We start from the raw sequence: 23,674 nt of genomic DNA, 5'->3' as shown, positions 1-23,674 counted from the left end.
CCTGTTTCAGTGATTTTACACTGAACTGCAACATGGCCAAGTCTGTGTTTCTCAAAAGATAGCTGTGGTGCTGGCGCAAAGGGAAGAGTTGAAAGTTAAGTTCAAAGGTCAGGAGAAACATTAGGGCATCACTTTAGTGGACCTGGAAGAGACGTGGAATGGCTTTTCTGGCAGTCAGGGTAGGCTCATTTGTCCCTATGAGCCTTGGGAGTTCAGTCACCATCGGGGCAGACATCAGCCTCACAGTGTTGTATGGGGAGATAAAAACAAAAACAAAATAATAAACTAGATAGTTTCAAGTGTGATGGAAGTAACAACTTGATGATTCAAGGGCAAGTGCTCTGAGGGGATGATTTTGAGGTGAGTCTAAATATGTGGAAAGTCAAGTATATGAAGACTCTTGAGCCTTGAAGCAGACGGAATAGTAATGCAAAGACCTTGAGACAAAATTCACTTGAGTTATCAAAAGGGAAAAATGAAAAGAAGCTAGTGTTTCTAATTTAGACAAAGAGGTAGAACTCATAGAATGTAGTGAACAACTGAATGCAGATGATGAGAAGGGACAGAAAAGTCCTGGAGTCTCTTGCTTGGGCCATTGCATGGTTGGTGATGCTTTTTCCAAGACTGGATATTCTTCACTAAAGCAGATTTGGAGAGAGAAATTATTAGGTTCTTGCCATGTTCTATTAGTTCTGAAATATCATGGGATGATATTCAGAGATATCAGTGAGGGGTGGAGATATCAGTGAGGGGTTATGGATAAAGGTTGGAACTCAGGAGAGATGGCCCTTCAGAATATAGATAGGGCTTGTAATGAAGCACAGAGAAATAAATTGTATAGGGCTGTACTACTCAATACAGTAGCCACTAATGATATGTGGCTATAAAGTATTTGAAATATGCTTTGAAATGGGATGTGCTATAAGAGTAAAATATATAGTATATTTCAAAAACTTAGTAAGAGAGAAAAAGAATGTAAAATACCTCATTAACAATTTTTATATTGATCACTGTTGAATTGATAATATTTTGGATATAGTGTTAGATAAAGCATGGTATTAATTTCCCTTGTTTCTGTTTGCTTTTTTTAAAAAAAAATATTTTATTTATTAATGAGAGACACAGAGAGTGGGGTGGGGGGGCAGAGACACAGGCAGAGGGAGAAGCAGGCTCCATGCAGGGAGCCCAACGTGGGACTCGATCCTGGATCTCCAGGATCAGGCCCTGGCTGAAGGCAGTGCTAAACCGCTGAGCCACCTGGGCTGCCCTCTGTTTTTTTTTTTTTTTTTTAATATTTTTTTAATTTTTATTTATTTATGATAGTGAGAGAGAGAGAGAGAGAGAGAGAGAGAGAGAGAGAGAGGCAGAGACATAGGCAGAGGGAGAAGCAGGCTCCATGCGCTGGGAGCCCGACGTGGGATTCGATCCGGAGTCTCCAGGATCGCGCCCTGGGCCAAAGGCAGGCGCCAACCGCTGCGCCACCCAGGGATCCCGCCCTCTGTTTTTTTAATGTGACTGCTAGAACATTTAAAATTATGTGTATGATGCATATCTCTATTGGGTAGCACAGGTATAAGGCAATAGTTCTGAACCTCCTGGTGAGAAGGGGATCACATCTGCTTAACTCTTTACGTACAAGAATGGTCACAGATTCCTGCCCTCCCCCCAAATTAGCTTGAGATAAGAAGTGGCCCAAGGACAGAACCTCAAAGAATATTTATAGAGAAAGATAGAGAAAAAGTGGAGATACAAAAGCCCCTGAAGAGTTCAAGGAGAACTAGTCAGGGGAATCTCTGGGTGGCTCTGCGGTTTAGCACCTACCTTTAGTGCGGGGCATGATCCTGGAGTTACAGGATCAAGTCCCACATCAGGCTTCCTGCATGGAGCTTGCTTCTCCCTAACCGCCTGTGTCTCTGCCTCTCTCTCTGTGCTTTTCATGAATAAATAAATAATTTTTTTAAAGGAGAACTAATTGGTGCTATCTAAATCCAAGGAAGAGATCTTACTCATGTGATAGGGGGAAGGACGGAGAGTATCGCAAAAACCACAACCCCAAGTAAGAAAAAATATAGACGTTCCCACTGGATTTTACAATTTCAAGGAGATCATAGTGGCCTGAAGGAAAGCAGTTTAAACAAAACCCACACTTTCTTTAGTGTTTTAAGTCTCTCTTCGTTCGTAGATGATCCCTTGCTTTTCTTTTAAAATTGTCGTTAGAAAAAAAATAAAAATAAAATAAAATTGTCGTTAGTTAACTAATATACTTTATTTTTTAGAGCACTTTTAGATTTGAAGAAAAATCGAGCCAGTTACATAGTAGACAAGGTCACCCTTCCTTCTGTATAGTTTCCCCTATTATTAATATTGTGTGTTAGTGTGGGACATTTATTATAACAGGTGAATCAATATTGATACATTATTATCATTGACTGAAGCCCATAGTTAACATTAGGATTCACTCTTTGTGTTATACATTCTATGGGTTCTGACAAATGTACAATAACATGTATCCACTATTCTAGGATCATACAGATTATTGGTTATGCCAACAAACTTGTTGAAGGGACTATATATTTTTTATCCTACATAATTTCCTACACTGTGGATTTATTCAATCTCATCTTCTTGGCATTCCTTGACATATTTTTCAATTTGCTCTACTTCTTGTAAACTGGTAGTTAGAGGTACAGGCTCACTTAGTTTCAGTTTCAAATATTTCAACAGTAAAATTTGAGAGACATTAAGTGCATCACTTTACGAGGTACATAATGTCTGAATTTCCCATTTTTAGTCGTCAGTGTTAACGTTCATCCATGGGCTTGAATGTCATATACATAACATTTATATCATGTATATAATCATATATTGATACATACAATTGACACACAAAGTAAATTTAGACACTATTAAAAGAACAAACATAAGTGTGAACAAAGTATTAATTCTCAAATGAACACCTTAGAGAAAAATCAAAAGCATACTTTCAGACTCCTTAGATGATCAAAAAAATGGGAATTTTGAATGACCTATTTCTTGGATTCTGCAGAAACTGCTCTCTAGTTTAAAACTCTATCCTTAAATACTCTTTAGTTATAGAACATTACAATAAATCATCTGTGCATTTAATATAAGGAGTAAGAAACAGAAAGAGACTCTCAAGAAAGCCAGAAAAAAGAATGGTAAATGGAAAAACAGGGATTAGCTGGAATATAGCAAATCTAGTTCTTCATTTGAAAAAATAAAAAACCTAAAATTGCCAATTATCAGTCAAATGTAAGAAAAACAGGAAGATGAAGAAAGCACAAGAAAGAAGCAGAATGAGTTAGTGGATGTTATTTTAGATTTTAGAGATGTGGTGGGATAATTTTTTGAATAATTAATCTGTTTTATTTTCCCGCACCACCCACTGCATCTGGGCAAGACAGTGGCCATATGTCACAGAACCTTCACTCTAGATGCTGGGGGTACAGTAAGATTCAGTGGTCTGTACAGACTGTGCCTGGGCACTCAGGAAGCTCTAGGAAAGAGAAAAACAAACCAATAACTTTAAAAACAAACTTTCTGAAAGACATAACATTTGTGAAGAAGATAGGACAAGGAGTGAGAGACCGTGCAGGCGCCATTTTAGCTTTACTTGTCTGAAGAAGGAAAATTTGAGTTGGGACCAGAGTACTTAGAAATGCCAAGCCTGGGGCAGGAGTAGGAAGGAAGGGACGCTGGATGGTGGACCAAGGCTCTCCATGAGGAACAGTAACAAAGTACAACAGAGGAGACAAAGTTTCTTGGATCTTTTCCCAGGGGAGAAGCTTCAGGTTTGTAAATAGGAGAGCAAGCAATATACAAACTAAGGAAGGGGGGTGGTTTAGAACACCTCTACACTAAGCAAGTGCTCTACCACTTGAGCTAATTCCTGTAGCCCACCCATGGGCAGACTGACCACACCCCACTCTCATTCCGAGTTCATTCCTTGTTACTGGGGCTGCCCCAGCCAGGACCAGATTGAGGGTGGAGATGATCAGACATTGCCATGGGCAAATCTCTGAACCTCAAGTGTGAAGGATGGGGACTTCCTTGGAAAGCCTTGTCACGTCTTCCCAGTTTCACTTTCTTGACCTCTTGGAAGTAAAGAGAACACATTCCAGATGTGGACACACCATGTCTATTCCAGCCTGCTCCCGAGCTGTGATCATTAATGTTCATTGCAGGCATGGCTGCCAGAGAGAAGTAATGGGGCAGCCTCTCCAAGTCCAGGGCCTCAAGCCATCCGTGTCACATCCCTGGGCCAGGCCACTGGAAAGCCCTACTCCCATTTCCTAGAGAAGCCCCAGAAAACCAAAGACCTAATTTTGTTCAACTTCCCAAAGGTGAAACCTGTCTGTAGCCCAGGATGGGGACAAGAGGAACGACTGGGAGAGAATTTTGAGACCAGTAGGTCTAAGTGAAAACACAAGCTTTGTTAAGTTGGGTGGATTAATAGTTTCAAAGAAAGGCAGAGAAGGCAACCGCCAGCATCAGTCCCTTCCCAGAACTGAATATCTGTGGGGATAGTGACTCTGAAATAATAGTTTGCTGTTAGCCTGAGATAATGACCACGTTTGCCCCTCTTCTCCTTTCTAAGTGCAGTGGACACTCTTCCACTTTCTTCTCCAATTCTGGATATAGAATTAACACACTTGACCTCAGTATTTTGTCTGTTGCAAGCTGTCTGTTGCAATGGTATTCCATTAAAAGCTCTTGATCTTCTTGCCTCCATTTCAACTTTGATCTGAGCCTCAATGTCCTCACGGTTATGCTAGTCTGTAGTGGAGATTTCTTAGATTTCTCAGAGAATACCCATTCCTGAGGCTACACATGGCATTTTTCTCTTGTAGGGCTCAGGGAGCGATGATGAACCTTGGAGGGGAGCCAGTACTGCATCTTGAGCATTTTAACCTTAATCTGTAGATTCATTGCTGAAGCACTTAGCACCAGGCCCAGAGGGTGAGGCCAGTGACCTACACAGAAACTGCAGCACTAGTATTAATTTATGGAGCAATTTCTGTGGTCTAGACCTGTTCTTGATGCTGTACATGTATTAATCCAGGTAACATATCTAGAGATAGCCTACAGTCTCCATTTCCATCTGAAAAAACTTATGAAAATTTCTTGCTGCAGACCTCAAGACTCTCATGGCCAAAAGGGAAAACAAATGGAAGTGATACATTGCTCTTTAGATTCTCCTTCCTCCATCCCTACCTCTCTTTCTCTGGTCCACTTGGCAACCACATCTTTCTTACTACTATCTAGACCTTCACTTCCACAGGCCAATAGAAGAGGGCTTTTCCCTTGTCATCTCAGTGGACCCTAAATTAGCTCATGTCCCAGAGTGTAGAGGACTCCAAATTTGTTTTCCACCCAAGCAGAATTCTTCTTTAAGATAGGAACATAGGCATTTCCTCTAACTATAACTAATATCAAGTAGGGATTTTGTTTAGTTAGTATTTGACGTGTGGAGAAATGATATACAAGTAACTAGAAGCCTTTTAGGAGAGAGTCATTTGAGATTCAGTAAAGACTGGATAGTGAATAAGAAGCTTGAGCCTTTCGGGAAGCCTGGGTGGCTCAGTCAGTTGAGCCTTTGACTCTTGGTCTTGGGTTAGGTCCAGATCTCAGGGTCTTGAGATCAAGTTCCACAACGGGCTCCACTTTCAGCAAGGAGTCTGCTAGAGATTCTCTCCCTCTGGCTCTCCCCCTGTTCTCTCTTTGTCTCGATCTCTAAAATAAATAATTTTTTTTTTTTTTTGAAGTCTTGAGCCTGACAAATCCACAAGAATTCCTATGTGTGAGAAGGAAATGTGGTTGGGGAAGATTAGGAGGGCATGATCCAAAGAGTGACTGGCAGGTACAGGCATGAGGCACTGACCTTCTGGAACTGCAGATGGTTTTGGGCAGCTTCAGGGCAGGGTCCTTCTTCATGGTCCCAGTTTATGAGGAGTGCACATGCTAAGAATGCGATTCTCATATGAGAAACAAATTCATCAACATGCATTATTATTTGTAACATTTATTGGCAAAATTTATAAACAAGGAAAGAGATAAGCACATTTAATCAATAAAAATGTTTTTCTACTTCGATCACTATCGGGCAATACTGAGAAGGATCATGTAGTGTCAAAGAGGGAGATTTGGGAGGGGGAGAAGAGAAAGATGTTTGATGAAAGGGTAAAACATTGGCAGCAGCCCTAAGGACCCACAGGATCTCCCAAAATCCAGCACAAAGATCAGTGCCCCCTTCAGCATGACTCTGCTAGGGCCAACTGAACTGAATGAGAACTTCATGCTGTTTCTAAGTAAAATGGAATAATGTTGTAATTTCAAAAATACATTTTTAAAAATGTGGTTCCTCTTGGTAGTTAAAGGAAAATCTGGAGCCCAATATATGTTGAGCACATTTTCAGAAAATTCAGGGAGATAAGCAAAGCACTGGACCTTGCCTTCTTAGTGAAGGCATACCTGAAAGCAGAATTAATAGCTAGCTCACATCTTTTCCCATCGTCCTTCCAAATCCCTCTTTCCTTCTTTGTCTTCTTCTTAATACTTAGCCAACTCTCAGAGAATCTAATAGACAAATTTACATTAGCTACCGTACCATGGGTTGTCACTGTGAATGAAATACTAAAGCAATATCATGATAAAAATAAAAATAAAAATTATTGTTCATAAAGTGTAAGATGTATTTTATGAAAAAAAATTAAGATGTAATAAAATCCAGATTCTCCTATGTGTGCCTCCTGACACAATTCTCAGGCTGTTCCTCACGCTTTGTACCCCAAAGGAGAAAGTTTGGTTTTCCTACCACATTTTTTATTAACTTTGAGCAGAGGCCCCAAAACCTGTGTTTATAAAAGACATTTTGACCTATCTGTTCCTTTTTTGGTTTTGTATGTAACATTTTATGTTTTATTTTTTCTTTTTAAACCAGCACATAAGCGTTCAGGGGAGATGAGCTAAAGAGAAGTCTGCCTGGTGTACACCTCTCCAGATGCCCATGCAGCCCAGGAATTGGGGGAGCCTGACAGGGTTGCAAAAGCTGGAGAATGCAGGTGTCGATCCCGCTACCTCTCGCATGCTAAGCGAGCGCTCTACCACTTGAGCTAATTCCCCCTGATGTCTTTGCTTTTCAGCCTATTTTTTATAATCTCGACACAAATTTCATTCTAGTGCAACTTCAGTTTCCACGTAGTTCACACCCTCAGGAAACTTCACTACCAAGGGAGAGCTGGGACTGGAGCTGGTCAGAGACAGCCTGGGACCCGAAAGGCACACACCACCTCTGCGTGCAGAAGGGAGGGACAAAGCTGTGCAGCTAGCTCTGCTTCAGCTTCACTCTCCGGATTAGATGAGAGTGGGGGGAGGGGTCCTTCATTAGCAACTACTCGGAGTCATCTGGGAGTGCATTGCACTTGAATACCACCTTCTGTACTCCGTCTCCTAAATCTGGGAACAAACCCAAGCATCTTTCCACGTGTTGTTCCTTCAAATAATTCATCTTTTATCTGATATCTCTTAATAGTTTCTCCTTTAAGGGAGTTGGGATCTGCTGTTATCTATTTCCTCCTTGAGTCATGGGCTTATCTGTTGAATTATAGATCACTGGATCTAGCAATTATTTTTTAAAGAAGTAACTGGATTGGGGAACTCAATTATGGTGGTTTACTTTACAGTGGTCCATATTGTGATGCCTATTTTAAAAATATCAACATGATTGAAGCATAATGTATATACTGTGGAGGTCGAGAGAATTAGCATGTTTAACATTGGCATGAGTACAACCATTGTAGCTTTGGCAGCCATCTCAGGCCACGATGACCAGGCCACTGTGAACAGGAACTGAACTCTACCTTACCCTGGCTACAGGCAAAATCACAAAGCACGCCCTTATCGGAATAAGGAAGCAAGAGCTTGTGAGACCTCTTTACTGGAGATTCTCACACCCCTACCCTTACTGAAAAACCCCACCTTACCCCTAGACCAGCCCATAAAAAACCAGCTGTAAACCACCTCGAGTCCAAGTCCCTGCTCCGCTGTGTTGGGTATACTTGGACCCAAGCTCGAGTTTGTTAATAAACCCTCATGTACTTGCATCAGTGTCGGTTCCTTGGTGGTTTTCTCAGATTTGCAATCTTGGGCACAACAATACAACAAAATGCACACATTTCAATGAATTTTGACAAATGTACCCACACATGAAACCATCACCACCAAGAAGATATAGGACACTTTCACCCTAGGAGTTTCCTAGGGCTGCCGTAACAAAATACCCAAGGCTGGAAGGCTTAAAACAAACATTGATGGTCTTAGTTGTAGAGGCTAGATGTCTGAAGTCAAGGTTTCTGTTAGGCCATGGCTCCTGAGCAGAATCCTTCCTTGAATTGTGTTCTTGAATTTTGGATGGTTTTTCACTCAACATGTTTTGGAGATTTCGCACAACTTTGTTGTGTGCATCAGTTGTACATTCTTGTTACTTCTGGCTGTTTTTCCATAGTCACATCAGCTTGCCTTTGGTCTTAATTTTGAAACAGAGGGTCTGAACCAGCCAGTGTTAGGACAATTGGAGCTTCTTTTGTGTCATTCAGCATAACTTGTAAACTTTTCCGGTGTTGTGAGTCATAGGGCTTTTGCAAATTCTCAATTTGTTAATTTCTCACTTTGTCCTCTTTCCTCCCACTAGGGCCACGCAGACCCAGTTACAGCCCAGTCGGGGAGGCCTTGGCTGCGAAAATCCTCAGCGAATCCGGAGAACGGTCTCCTAGAAATATGAAAGCCGAGAAGTTAAAGGACTTCTCTAAGGACACAGAAGCTAAAGAGGGAGAGGATCCCCTCCCGAGCTCGCTTGGTCTGTGGCCGTATCCCGACGGACGCGACCTTCTAGACAGCTGAGGGGATTGGGTGTGGGGAGGGGCGCGGGGCTCCGCGGACCTGGTGCTGCGATCCCCGGGGGTCTGTGCCTGGTCTCGGGCGCCAGCAGGGTCCGGGGGCGGTAGCGATTGCCGGCCGCCTGTACCCCTGGGACCCAGCCCGGGAGCTGAGGGGTGGGCTGTGCGGGTGGGAAGAACAGAGTCCAGGCCGGAGAAGGGGAGCTGAGGCGCGGAGAGGCCTCTGTCCCGTTGCGCATCGGCTTTCCAGGCCTGCTCAGAGCGCGCTGGGACAGCACTGGTCGCTTCCCACGGACCGTGTTGCCACCTCCGGGCACTCTCCCGTCTCTCTCCAGCGAGCAAAGGGCTCGGGTCCCTGACAGCTTCTTTCTCTCTCCCTCAAGGCCCCCCTACCGATCTGAGAGAGTGGGGTGTCCCCTGATTGTCTAGGAATTCCGCAGGCACCCCAGGTTGCAGCGTGCTTACTTGCTTGCTTGCTTGATTTCTCTCCCACCCTCCCAGGCTGGAGATTTCTCCTCTCCTCTCCTCTCCTCTCCTCTCCTCTCCTCTCCTCTCCTCTCCTCTCCTCTCCTCTCCTCTCCTCTCCTCTTCCCCTTCCTTCCTCATCTTTCTTTTTTTTCTTTCTTTTCTTTCTTTTTCTTTCTTCCTCTCTCTCTCCCTCCCTTCATTCTCCTTCCTTCTTTTTCAGGAATATTATTGCTATTATTATTGAAGTACAGTTGGCACAGTGCTAATTTAGCTACCAGTGTACAACATAGTGATTTGACAATTCTATACACTAGTCAGTGCTCATCATGATAACTGTAGTCACCATAGCAAGTTATTACAAAATTATTTATTATATTCCCAATGTTGTGCTTTTTATCTCTGTGACTTATTTATTTTATAACCAGAAGTTTGTACCTCTTAATCCCTTTATTTCATACTCTCATCCCTCTGTCAACCACTAGTTTATTCTCTGTATTTATGAGTCTGTTTATTTTGTTTTGTTTTTTGTTGTTGTCGTCATTTGTTCTTCTTTCTTTTTTTTTCTTTTAGATTCCATATGGAAGTGAAATTATATGGTATTTGTCTTTCTCTGACTTATTTCAATTAACATAATCCCCTCTGGGCCCACACATATTGATACAAATGGTAAAGTCTTATTCTTTTTTATGGCTAATATTACATTGCATATATGTACACACCTGTCGATAGACACTTCTATCCATTCATCTGTTGATAGACACTTAGGTTGCTTCTATATCTTGGCTATTGTCAACAACGCTGCAATAAACAGAGGTGCATGTGTCTTTTCAATTAATGTTTTCATTTCTTTGGGTAATGGAATTACTGGATCATACAGTATTTCTATTTTTAATTTTTTGGGGGATACCCTCGTACTGTTTGTCATGGTGGCCACATAGTTTGCAGGAGGGCTCCTTTCCTCCACATCCTGGTCCAGGTGCCTCATGTTTGTTTTTGTTTTTCTGACAACTTAAAGATATGTTTCAATTTTTTTTCAGGTTCCCAGGGGTTTGACCTGTGGGGGGTGGATTGGGGTGGGGTGATCGCTGAGGTTGGTCATCAAGTTCAAAATTTGGAGGCAAGGAGAGGAAAAGCTTCTTTGTGTGTCCTGTTCTCTCCTGCGTGAAATTCGCAGGGAAATGATGACAAGGAAAGGCATCACAAGGCTGGATTCTCTGCAGATCGTGGGACAGTCGTGGGACCGTGTCACACGGGAAAACATGGCGAGCTCAGGCTGAGTTCACCAAGCCCTCACAGAGACTGAGTACTACAGGGAACTGTAGCTCGTCAGGCTCCAAGGCGCGGGAGTGCTCCGCCCCAGGGCGCCACGACCTAGCCCATTCCCGGAGTGCCTATCTTTTCTGTCTTTGCCTTCCCCTTCTTGGGCGTCTGCTTTCCCGCCAGACAAAAGGCACAAAGTGTGTGTTTCCTCAACTCCTTTTCTAGCTTTTTATCCAGTTTCCTGTCCGCAGCCTCTCCCCCAGGCTGGGCGCCCAGGCGGTCTCCGGAGAGGAGGAGGAGGAGGAGGAGGAGGAGGAGGAGGAGGAGGAGGAGGAGGAGGGGGGGGGTAGGAGGGAGGAGGAGGGAGTCGAGGAAGACGCGGGGCCTCCACCCGCCAGCCGGGAGCACTTGCAGCAGGTGCAGGAGGCTGGGCCCCGGGTTTGCACTCTGCGGCGGTGCCTGGGCCTCAGGAAGCCGACCCGGGAAGACCCGCCAGCCCGAAAAAAGTGAGCTGGAGAGAGGTAAGCGTCAAGTCCAAAAGTCACGAGCAGTAACGGCACTAGAGCAAACGGTGAGAGGCCGCGCACCTGCTTGAGAAGCGGGCGGTGGGCGGAGACTCCCTCACTGGTTCAGACGCCCGGTGCGGGAGTCACGGTGCAGCGAGGTCCTGGCTGCTGCGGGGGTGCCTGCCCCCTCCCCGTGGCTCTGCGACGCTGCGGGCCGCCCACCCCACTTTACCTAAGATCCCAGACGTTTCCAAAAACGAATCGCACCAGATTCGTTTGGGGGAGAAATGGCTAGCCGGGCGGAAACCCGCGGGCGGAGGGGACGTCAGGGCTCCTATCCCAAGCGGAGCGGTCACCCCCGTCCCAGAGCGAGACCTGCGGAGCTCTCTGAGGTCCGTTTCTTGGTCTAAGGACCGGGAGCCCCAACTTGAAGGTGGGCGGCTGTTTGCACCCACGGCCTGAACGTGTTTCGAGAAACAATGCAGACACGAAGAATGCAATGGAACATGTTGGTCTCAAGTGACTTTTGCAAATAGAACTATGGGAGTGCTTTCCCGAATTGGGTAAAAATGGGGAATAGGGGTAAAATTCTGCCTTTAAGGGAAAATGGGCGAAGAACCCAGTGGGGATTGTGCTAGAAGCCGCGTGTAGAGGAGCAGGTGGAGAGCCAGGGTCTCCAAATTCGACTCCCGCCAGTTACTCCGTGGGAGTGAGTTCGGGAAGCAAAGTAGAAAGGATGGAAGGAGCCGGGCCAGAGGAGGGATACAAGGTGGTGAGATTGTCTTTCAGATGATTGTCGCGAAAACTCAAGGTCCTGAAACACCTGAGCAGGTGACATTTGAACTCTCCATGTGTAGTGCTGTATTTTAACTGAAACGTCGGGCTTACAACGAACCGAAGATCGTGACTTCTCCCAAACTCCAAGGTGAATTTGAAGAAAAGCCTTTCTTTCAGAGTGATTGGAATAATATTGTTCTTCATTATGTGTCTAAGGTTAGAAAGTACCCAGCAGCACTTGGCCGGTTAGCTCAGTTGGTTAGAGCGTGGTGCTAATAACGCCAAGGTCGTGGGTTCGATCCCCGCACGGGCCAGTGTACCTTTTGTTCCCATTTCCATTAAAAACTGCTGTGCTCTAAAACAAACAAACAAACAAACAAAAAAACCCTAAGAGATTAATAAAAGAACAGATCAACAACTCCTTAATCTCAACAGGGTGGAGAGTGGTCAACTGTGGTTTTCTGTGTGGGATTTCCTGTTCTGGGAGGATCCGATGAGAAGGGAACTGAGAACAGAATGAAAAAGATGTGAGCCTCCAGAAGGGAAGTGAAATCGGTAGCAATGTGAAATCCAGAAACGCTGGGCTTTCCCATCTTTTTACATTTCCCAAGATGTTCAAAGATTCCTCAACCATTACTAGCTCCTCAGATGAATTTTTCTAGTTATGATTCTGCTTACTTGCAGGGGGCTGTCCTTGGCCTGAGCAGGGAGAGTAAAGCCTTTCAGAGCAAGTCAGAGCAGAGCCCTGGCCTCTGCTCCAATCTTCACTCCTATTTCCTCTTTTTTCCAGGACTTGACTCCAGGGGTGCTGGACTTAAGATGTTTCATACAGAATGCTCAAACTTTCATTGCTCTTTGCTTGTCAAGGTACTTGCTAGACCTGAAACCATCTTCCGGGAGGCGTCTTGTCTCTGATGTCTCTCCCAGTTTTCTGAGGTTGGATTGTGTTCCTTCCAAAACTCCTGGAGATCCAGGAAAACATCTATTTTGTGGCATTTACCAAGTTATGAATGTCTGTTACTCAGCCATCTTCCCTATGAGATCGTAAGAGCCTTGTGGGCAGGATGCTTATTGCCTAGTGCTAAGTGCTTTTAAAAATCTGCATTAATGATAAAAGAATGAAAGAAATATGTGCAGGCCTGAAGGAAAGAGTGTGACAGGTGCTTCACATGGACCTTACAGGTCTGTGACATCATGCTGTCTGAACACAGTGCACTGAGGTCCATTGAGGGGTAGACTACAGTACATGGTGTTTGGACCCATTTCTCTGAATGTATCCCCAAGGCTCATTCAGAATGGCTGTGTCCCCAGGATCAAGGTGGTGGTACCAGGATCAGGACAGAGCATGTCCAATAGATCCAAAGTCAGGGAAAGTCTAGAAGGTTGAACTAGGCTGAGGCTGGGAGATGGGAGGAGGAATCTGACCACCTCAGACCCTAAAAGATGGAAGGATAAATATAGACAAGAAATGATCCCTTTTGGTTTCACCACTTGTAGTCTCACTGACATCTACCGACAACTCTAAAACATCAGTTTCATTACTATCACTCTTCTGCACTCTGACCACTCTTGATTTCCTCGTTTTGATATGATCTTGGTTTCCTCTCAACTCTGGCCTTTGTATCTGTCAGAGCAGGTAGTTACTGAGACTTTCATGGGATGGCTGGAGGCCAGCAAGGAGGAGGCCATGGCCAGCCACAGGGAAGGTCCAGGCCTGTCCTGGCAGCCCTCACAAGAAGCTGAATCACACCAGATGGGCCCCAGATGGCAATGCCACCACAGGAAACCCCTGAGCAAGTTAGGAAGAAACACTGAGAAACTTGCCTCTAACCTCAAGTTATAAATAGCCTGCCCCTATTAATAACCATCAATAAAAGATAGAAATCCAATCTCTAGGATGCACAGCTGTCTCTCTCTTTTTAAGACTTACTTATTTTAAAGAGAGAGCAGGGGCAGGAAGGGGCAGAAAGACACTTTAGCCCACTTTGCTTCCCAGAGCCTGAGGTGGCACCCAATCCCAGGGCCCTGAGACCATGGCCTGAGCCACGAGCAAGTCAGGTGCTTAGCAACTGAGCCAGCCAGGCTTCCCTCACCAGCCTTTAATCTTCCACCCTAACGTCTTTAACATGTGTGTAGTACATGTAGACACATCAATTTTGTGATTTTCACTTTCTATCATCAACCAGGCTTTAAAGAACTCAAAAGAGAATAACAGTGTATCATATCAACCCAGATGTTTCCTGTCTCTGCTCTTCTTCATTCATTCTTAGTATCTAAGATCCCTTCTGGTATCATTTTTCTTTTTTTTTTTTTTTTGGTATCATTTTTCTTGTCTCACAATCTGTCTAACTCTTTTCTAGCACTTCCACTAATAATGGATTCTCTGTTTTACCTTTGAATGAGGATGTATTTCTTTCACCTTTATGTCCAAAGGATAGTTTTTGCTCTACTTAGCTTTCTGGGGTTAATGGGTCTTTTCTTTCAAAATTTAATAAATGGTGTGTCATTTCTTTAAGGCCCTTGTGGTCTCTGATGAGAAATACATAATCATTCAGATTGTAGTTTCCCTTTTGTTTTTATCTTGACACGTTCAAAAAAATTTTTTTCTATTGTTTCCAGCAGTTTAATTGTGAGATGTCTGAGTGTGGATTTATTCAGCTTTATCCTGCTTGGGGTTTGCTGAACTTCTTGCATCTGATTTATGTCTATTGCCAAGTTTGGAAAATTTTCAACTATTAACAATTCAATTATTTTTCTTTTTTCTGGGACTTCTTTCTCCTCTACTTCTGGGTCTCCAATATTGTGAATAGAATTTCTTTGTTATTTTCCTGTTTGTCCCTGAGGCTCTGTCCATCTTTTATAAAAACCCACTTTTCTCTCTGTCATTTAGATTGGGTTGCTACTATTGTTCTATCTTCATGTTCATTGAACTTCTCTCAGTTATCTCCTGATACAGAGACAACTCAGTGCTTTCATAATTTTGGTAAATACACTTTTCAGTTCTGAAGTTTATACCTGGATTTACATCTTCAGATGATTTGCTAAGATTTTCTAACATTCCATTCATTTCAAAGAATTCTTGCCCCTGATTCTCGGAGCATGTAATCATCACAGGTTTAAAGTGTTTGCCTGATGATTCCAACACCTGTGCCATCCCAGAATTGGTATCTGTCAATTCTCTCCTCCAAGTGATTTAAGACTTCTTAGTTCTTCATATAATCCGTATAGTTTTGGATTATAACCATTTATATATTATAAGATGTTGTATCTTACTTAGATCTCAGGGAGAATAGCACCAGTTTTGTTTTCCTGGGTGCTTTGCCTTATACCAAGTACTAACCAGACTTCTAAGTAAGTGTTGTGGTTTCAAGGTCCATTCCTTTTTCAAAGCCTTTACCATACTATTTGGAGATCTCTGGAGTGTGTGCAACCCCATGACCAGTGTGGACTTGGGCAGTGGGCTACCACTTACTGCAGTTCTCAAAGTCTGTGCTGTGTTCTTTAGGGTCAGAGCCACTTATACACAGCTGGAAAGTGCGTTCAAGAGTTCATAAGTAACTTTATGTGTTTGCTTTCCATGTGTCTTCCGCAATATTTTTTGGTTCCCTGGGGTTCACTGTCTCAGTCCACTGACAAAAGAGTTGGGCTCTTATTTCCCTGGCTCTGCCCTGCACTCCCAGGACTGTGCTACATTTAAGGCCAAACTGCAGGAGAAATGGAGAAAGAGAGCAACTGGGCAAGTCTCTTGGGATCACAGCTTCTCTGAACACAAATTGTAAATTGATGGTAGATCTGCTTACCCAGGGGTAGGTGGACTCGGGAAAGCCAGCCTTGAACTTGCCCAGAGGTCATACATGATAGAAACATCCAAATTATTGCGTTCAAAGTGTCTAATATTTTCTAAGTGCAATAGGCTGAAAGATGTGGGGTTGGGAGCTGGAGATTTGGGTGGAAACAGTAAAACCTGGAGAATGTGGGCATCGACCCCACTACCTCCCACATGCTAAGCGAGTGCTCTACCTCTTGAGCTAATTCTCCTACCCTATGTGCTTTTGTCTCCAGTCTTTGTTCTGGTCTCCACGTCATTGTCCACTATGCTGAGGGGCCCCCAAAAGACGGGGAAATGTCAAAGCCTTTCATATGAAACCAGAAATCACCTAAAGGGTGTCTTCTCAGATGACGCAGGGCCAGAGAGGGATGGACACCTATTCCTCCGCCAGAGAAAGGAAGAGAGCAGCTGTGGGAGACCTCTGGCGTCTGAACCCATTGCGCGGTTCAGACTTTCCGTAAGTGGGACGGGCTGGGGGTGCGGTACCAGATAAGCACACGTCCCCGGAGAGCAGGGGGAGGACTCATCCAGCACGCGCCCGCTAAGGTGGCACAGCTGTCTCTGGATGGTTGTTTCTTAAACAAAACCAAAAACACAGAAACAAAAGGGGGATTATCACTGTTCTTTTCAGCTGGAATAGAAAGAGACGGTGATTTCCTTTCCTCCCTTCTCCCGGGAGAGGGGCAAAAAACAGGTGCTGTTTCCGCCCGGTTTCGAACCGGGGACCTCTCGCGTGTTAGGCGAGCGTGATGACCACTACACTACGGAAACTCGCGCTAGCCCTCTTCTCCGAGATCAGTGTTCAATTCCTGCTAAGTCATGCCGTGGAACCGTTCCCTATCTACCCCAGGTGAGAGAGCAGAAAATAAACCCAAAAACCCAGACAGGAGAGCTATAGAAATCGCGTCAGAGCGAAGAAATAAAAAATGGACATGGAGGGATACAGATGAGGAGAGAACACAGGGTAGAAGGAACAAGCATGTAGGCAGGATTTCTTGTGTTAAGAGATATACCTTTTCAATTGGAGGTGTGTGTGTGTAAAATAGACACAGAGGGAAATGTGATTGAAAAGCCTGGACATAGAGAGATATATTGAGGAGAAGGGGTTGTCCAGGCTTAAGAACCTTTGAAAAGTCCCGGGAAGGTGGTTTACACAATCAAAGTAACATTTTGGAAGAGGTTTTTTTTATTTGGAATGACAAAGAGGTTGGAAATGGGGCAATTAGAATGGAAGAAAAAGGAAAGAAGTTATAGAGCTAGGAAAGGGTTGGGGTTTATCCTGTTAATTCTTGAGATTATCAGTAGCAGGAGTCTTTCTGGGTCATCAGTGCCTGGTACACTGCCTGGCATAGAATACTTCCTTCACAAACATCATAAGATGGATGAAGGGAGAAGAAAGAAGGATTCTGGCGAGGTTGTGTAGGAAGGATTTACAGTATTCGTCAAGACACAGGGTATAGAGATCTGAGGGAGAGGAAGGAGTCAAAGGCACTTAGAAGTCTTGAAACAGGGTGGCCAATACAGAAGAGATTTTGATTAATGTCTGGTGAATGGAAGAATAAATCCATTCATTTACAAGCACCTGTTATATGAATGAAAGAATGAATGGTCCTGCCAGATGGGTATGGGATCTCCTTAAAGAAGAACTACCTGAAGCTCTTACTTATTTCTATTATTCTTTCATGCCTTTTCTCTAAAAATTTCCCTAGCTTCACAATCTTTTTTTTTTTTTTTCTGACAGTCTGGGTCTGTATGATCCCTTCAGACCCGTGCTGCTCAGAGACCTCAGACTCACAGATCTTTATTACATCCTGTCTCTCTAGGTGACCCTCACCAGCCTTCTTTGCATCCCAAGGCTAAGTAACCCCCACAAATCTCAGTTACAAAGTCACGGAGAGGTTTTCTTCTCACCAGGATCTCTCTGTCCGGAAAACAGGAGTAGGAGGTCCACCTTCCTACTAGCCAAAAAATTGTGAATCTTGAGTTGGAAATGCCCAGCACAGCCCAGTGCAGATGATGATCTCCACAGAGCTCTCTCCACAGCTTTTTTCAGGTTTTCTTTCTTTGTCTATAGCCCAATGACAGAGTATTGTCAAAGATTAAGACTGAGATGCCTTGTGGGTGAAATAAGATAAGAATCAGATAAGATAAATTGATAAAGATAAGATAAATCTTAAAAAGATTCAATATTTCCTGGAGTTGAGTTCAGGAGAGAAGCTCTAGGGATCACAGGTGCCTATTAAGAAGGAATGAAGAGTCATAACAAGAAAACAGGTGCCCTTTCCTCTAGCTTTGAGTGCAAAGAAGGCATTCTAACATTTGACCTGATTCCCACACTCTAACACTCTTTTTGACTAATGGTCATTCTAAGCATGTGCCCTAACTAATTTTATAGGTCTAACCTGGTACCAAAGGGTTGCTTCCCTGCCATAGAAGAGGACCTAACTAAGGGCAGGTCATCTCAAACATGATTTCAGCAACAGCAGAATGAAAAACAATGAATTCTGTTAGAGAGTGTTGGCGGAAGGAGAATCCTACTATATATCACCACAAGAATGATCTATCTCTGAAACAATTTCACATGATCTTGAATGACAGAGGGCCAATGAAAGGTCCCACCTGGTAGCCAGGTGAGATAACAGGGCTTTCCAGAGGTTGTGTATCTTACTATAAAAATAGGGTTGTGATTGTTACCTGGTTAGAAATATGGACATCTAGGAGGAGAATTTGGGGCTGCCTCTCTGGTCCTCACATCTGCACCATTATCTCCTCCCATTGTGTCCCAGGTCACCGGGTGGGGCCTGATCCTTTTCCCTAACTTCCAGAGAAAGATAAGACTGTCATAGGGGTCTTCCTATCCTAGGATCCTGGGACAAAGATAAGACAGGGGGAAGAGGAGGAGGAAAAGTTTTTAAGTGAACACTGAAACTGGCTTTACTAAGCATTTAATTTTAAAGAAACTTAAAGAAATTTAAAAATGGTCAGGAAAGATCAACAATAAAAACACTAATACTCCAGGAGTCAGAATCTCTTTTCGTTCTAATTATCTGTCAGAAATTTTGAGATTTTGAGCCAGAAATAATGGGAAAAGGCTTTTCTCCATTATGAAAGAAAACCTTACATTTGTTGTCTTCTTTTTTTTGCCTGAGCTCAAGAGATAAGAACTCTGGTGCATATGTCTTTCAAATTGTGAAATGAAATCAAAATTGCTTCTCTCCACCGTGGACTTTCTGGTCAGAGTCGCTGCTTACCATCCTGACCTCTTGAGCCCTCATCTGTGTACTGAGACCCTACTATGTGCTCAGATTACATCCTCCCACAGCTAGGCTTGCTGCTTTTCCCAGAGAACAATCGAAGCCCATTTGGAGCGCTTTCCTTATCCAGGAACTATGGGAACATTTAGAAGGGAAGCCTGTTCTGTCCAAGAAGAGAACCCTGGTGAATTCTAATCTTAATCTGCAAATCCATTCCTCAAGTATCTCTAGTGAGCATCTATTCCACAGGGAGAAGGCAACCAAAGTAGTAAATTGTCTACTGATCAATTCCTGAGTCTGCTCCAAGAATCCCTCGCTTCTCATTCTCCATATGAAGAAACATGTTAAGGATCTATCAGGTACCACTATTTATCCAACTAAGCCCCTCTTATGTGCAAATAGCTCTCATATCCCCCAGTTTTCTTGATAGGTAAAGATGACTCTAGTGACAGTGTTAGAAAAACTTTGGTCACAAGGATCTCAGCAAGCAGGATGGAGAGACTGAAAAGTTTCTTCATGGTGAGAACTCTCATCACTCTTTTCTGGAAAGCTAAAGGAGCCACCTCCACACTCTTGACTCCTTTGATTAGCTAATGATTACCCGCCCCCAGTAAACATTATCACTAGTTGATTATGCATTTTTCATATTTGCTTCTTGTTTGTTTCCCTTACACTCCCAACTGAGCTGTAGCTCCAGGAGGGAGGGAATTTTTGCCATGTTTTCACCCTTTAATACTGCATCCAGGACCATCCATTAATATGTGCTCAAGCGATATTTGTTGAGTGACAGAATAAATGATTTGACACTTCTTTCACCTCCTAACTGTGGTGGGGCCAGTTCAGAGCAGGAAGTGGGAAGAGAAATTTTTCCTGTTTCTTCCATAAGACAGAAGGAAGACCAAAAATATAGTATAGCTTGTAGTTTCTGGTGCACTTTAAATTTCTTCACCTTTCATTTCCTGAAACTACCGGGAAGCTCAATGAACTATAAAACTGGTGTAACCTTCCTCAGCAAATTCTCCATCAGTGCTCAAAAGTCCTTGTAGGAAATATCTGAGAATTTTTCCTTCTGTTCCTGTTTTTTAATCAAAGTAACTGACCTGGGGAAAAACCTAGTCTTGCCCTCTCTGAGACTCAAACTGAGGACCTTCAGATTATGAAATTGACGCTCTGCCTACTGTGCCAAGAAGGCAACTGCCCATGGTCTTTCACATTTAAAATAAAATAACAAATATTATTATTTTCCAAGCACCGCTGGTTTTTTTTTTTTTTGGTTTCCAGCATTTAAGAAATGCTACCAATGTGACTTGAAAATCACTCCTTGTGAGCCAGTGCTGGACCCAAAGGATTTCACACCCAAGATGAGTGAAGTCCAAGCCTTTCCAGTATTCACCCAAGGATAGGTCCATCTGGGCTGTAAGACGGGGGGGCAGTGATGCCTGTCTTTGCTGCTCTGCTGTTCTAATGATGTGGTTTGTCCTTCCCTCAGAGCTCTCTTACACCTCAGGAAGGTGTAAGGCGATCTTACACCTTCCTGGTCTCCTTTGTAGAAAATAAACATAGGAGGTGTTTATTTACTATTGGTTCACTGATGGCCGACTAAAAGAATGAATGAGTGGGTGAATAAATAATCCTCATATTTGTCTACAGTTCAAACTTCTCTGTCTTGGTCTGTTTTATCTTCACTTACATCTACATGACTGGAGACATTCTCCCTACCAAACAGCAACAAAACAACAACTTAATAGAAATCTTGCTGTTCGCTTTGTTTTGTTTCGTCATGTACCATAAATTATACTGAGAGATCTATGGAGATTATCTCATATGGTCCAATTGGATTTTGGCAGCAAAACTACTTATCAAAATCTACACTTTCAAGATATAATGGAAGTGCAAGTAAGTTAAGTATTGCTCCTGCCATCCCGGAGCTTCTAAGTGGCAAAGCATGAGTCAAGAAGCATACTTCTAGATTCTATACTGTACGCTCTTTCTCTGCTCCAACTCAAGATGTCTCTGTTCTCCACAGTAGCTCATTCATTCATACACAAATATCTCACTCTCAGCCTCCTTTATGTTGGCCTTTTGGGCTTAGACCCCCCACATCAATATTGATTCATTGTCCTCCTTCAAATCCCACATCCAGTGACTTGAAAATTACTGAGCACTGTTGTTGTGCAATTCTTTTGAATCCATCACTTCTCTTCCATTCATTTAGTACATGTTCACTGGATAGCTGTCCTTTGCCAGGCACTGTACTGTGCTCAGGTATTCAGAAGGAAATCTGATGACTGCAGACCTCAAGAGATGGGAGGATAAATGTGGACAAGAAATGATCCATTTCTAGTTTCACTGCTTTGTCTCTCTGGCATTTACAGATAAATAACTCATTCTAAAATATCAAGTTTAATAACATCACTCTATATTAATTTATCTTTGTGGTGGTTTTTTCTTTTTACTACATCCCTTTTATAGTTATTTAGCAGTTAATCTAGGTTGCTAATAGTAATTGGTACATGCATTACCATATACATACCTGATATTTTACAGTCTATTATAGAATCAGTGTTTGTTAGACCATTCAAGTCATATATAGAAACCTTATCATCATGTAGGTCCCTTTATTCTAACACCTTTGTGGTGTGTATATAGTATATTCAGATGATGTGTTATAACTTTTGCTTTCAGGCATCAAAAGCTTACTTTAAAAAATAGCAAGAGAGAGAGAGAAAGAGAGAGAGAGAGAGAGAGACAGAGAGAGAACTTTAAAGAACTCCAGAGAATAACGCTCTATTGTCTCTACCCAGATATTTCCTATTCTGCTCTTGTTCCTTTGTTTCTGATGTTCCAAATTTCCTATCAATTCTCTTCAGTCTTAAATCTTTTTTTTAAAGCCATTCTGTTACCAGTGAATTTTCTCAGTGTGCTTTCAAGAGAGAATGTATTTATTTCACCTTTATGTCTGAAGGATATTTTTGCTACTTAGATAAAATTTCAGATGGACAGTTATTTTCTTTCACCGTTTAAAAAATATTCCTTCTTTTCTCTCTAGCTCCTACGGTTTCTGATAAGTAGCCTTCACACACTCAACACCTTTTCCTTGTCCTCTGGCAGCTTTCAATTTATTTTCTTTAATTTCATTGTGATGTGTCTGGACCTGATTTTCTTTGAGTTCATTCTTCGTGAGCTTTCCTGAACTTCTTGAATCTGGCTTATGTGTTTTGCACTTTCCCGGACTGTGCTGAATGTTGGGCTAAGCTGCAGGGGACACATGGAGAAATACAGAAAATGTGTATGCCTCATCCTTCGGGGATCACACCTCCTCCGAAGAAACGGGACTTACTATAAACTGGCAGTCTACATACCTACGTCTTGGAGAGCCCTCACCAGCCCTGTCTTGTCCATTCCCATACGTCAAAATTCAAAGAAATACCCGCCACTTTCTCATTTTCTTGAGGTTGAAATCGCCCCCTGGAAAGTCAACGTCGGACAAAATTTGGAGAATGTGGGTATCGATCCCACTACCTCTCGCATGCTAAGCGAGCGCTCTACCACTTGAGCTAATTCCCCAACCACGCCTTAAGGATCCTTCCAATTTTTCTTTCAGGAATAGAAGCGCCGGTTTCTGCTTATTATTCGCTATTTCTGATGGCCAAGAGCAAGGGGCAGTCAAGGCCATTAATGCAGAACTGGAATTCAGCGAGGAGAGCCTCTTCTGCAGACTGCCCCCCGCTAGGGCGCGGGGAGGGCACCGGTTCCTCTGCGCGGAAAGGAGGGGGAGAAAGTCGCTAAGAGAAAAATCCGGTGTCGCCCAGATCTCCGGATGCACATTCCCGGGAGAGGAGCGCGCCGTTTCCAGCACGGTAGGATTCCGGGGAGCGAGGGTCGGGTTGCTCTGCTCCCCCGGGATGGGGACCACGCGCTCGGCGCCGCTGCAGCCTCAGGAAACGGGCGGTGGGGACCGTCCTGGGAGGTGGAGGCAAAAGGAAACGGTTGTTCCCGCACAGTTTCGAACCGCAAGCCTCTAGTGTGTTAGGCAAGCGTGATGACCACTAAACTACGGAAGCCGCTTGCCCCGCGGGGCTTTATCTTAATTTCTGAGATCGCGTTGACTGCAGGTGCAGCGCTCCGGGCGGCGGCCACCAGCGACCAGCGCGCGAGCACAACGCGACCCACGAAGGGGTCTCGCGGGAGGCACCAAGAAGCACCGCCGCATCAGGGCGGAGGAACCCGCAGCGGAACCTTGCCGGGTACAGAGGAAGGGGGAGCACAAGGGGAAGCGAGCAGGCGCGGTCGTAGGAACTGCGGGGATCGGGAGAAAGGCGGAGGGGAGGCGACGCCTGTTACATTATTTGAATTAAGAACGTAGGGCTCGGCGGAGGGCGGGGCCGCGGGAGCGGACGGCAGAGCGCACGCCCTCTACCCGCCAGAGGCTGCGCGCCACCCGCCGGGTGCCCACCCGGCCCGTGCTCCCCCTCCGTGCCCACACTCCCCGTGCTGGTGCCCGGTGTCCCCCCGCCCCGCGTCCTTCCGCCAAATCCTTGACCCGCCTGGCGGCGCGATCCCCACCATCGACGGCCGCCGCCGGGCCTCCCACCCGATCACACGCCTGGACAGTACCTGATCTTGGATCTTTTTTTTTTTTTTTTTCCTTGTAACGGCGCACAC

General features: G+C 44.1%; 3 non-coding genes across 3 annotated transcripts; 1 reads left to right on the top strand and 2 right to left on the bottom strand.

The window, feature by feature from the left end:
• The first annotated feature begins 12,166 nt into the window (after nt 1–12,166).
• TRNAI-AAU (transfer RNA isoleucine (anticodon AAU)) lies at nt 12,167–12,240 on the top strand. Its single transcript has one exon. It is a non-coding gene; the product is annotated as a tRNA-Ile (tRNA).
• Nucleotides 12,241–16,453: 4,213 nt separating this feature from the next.
• TRNAV-AAC (transfer RNA valine (anticodon AAC)) lies at nt 16,454–16,526 on the bottom strand. The gene has a single exon. It is a non-coding gene; the product is annotated as a tRNA-Val (tRNA).
• Nucleotides 16,527–22,503: 5,977 nt separating this feature from the next.
• Nucleotides 22,504–22,576, bottom strand: TRNAA-AGC (transfer RNA alanine (anticodon AGC)). Its single transcript has one exon. It is a non-coding gene; the product is annotated as a tRNA-Ala (tRNA).
• Nucleotides 22,577–23,674: the final 1,098 nt, after the last annotated feature.

Source organism: Nyctereutes procyonoides, unplaced genomic scaffold, assembly GCF_905146905.1.
Source record: "Nyctereutes procyonoides isolate TBG_1078 unplaced genomic scaffold, NYPRO_anot_genome, whole genome shotgun sequence".
In the NCBI taxonomy this organism is placed as follows: domain Eukaryota; kingdom Metazoa; phylum Chordata; class Mammalia; order Carnivora; family Canidae; genus Nyctereutes; species Nyctereutes procyonoides.
Note: the sequence above shows the minus strand (reverse complement) of the source record. Positions and strands in the feature narration are given on the sequence as shown.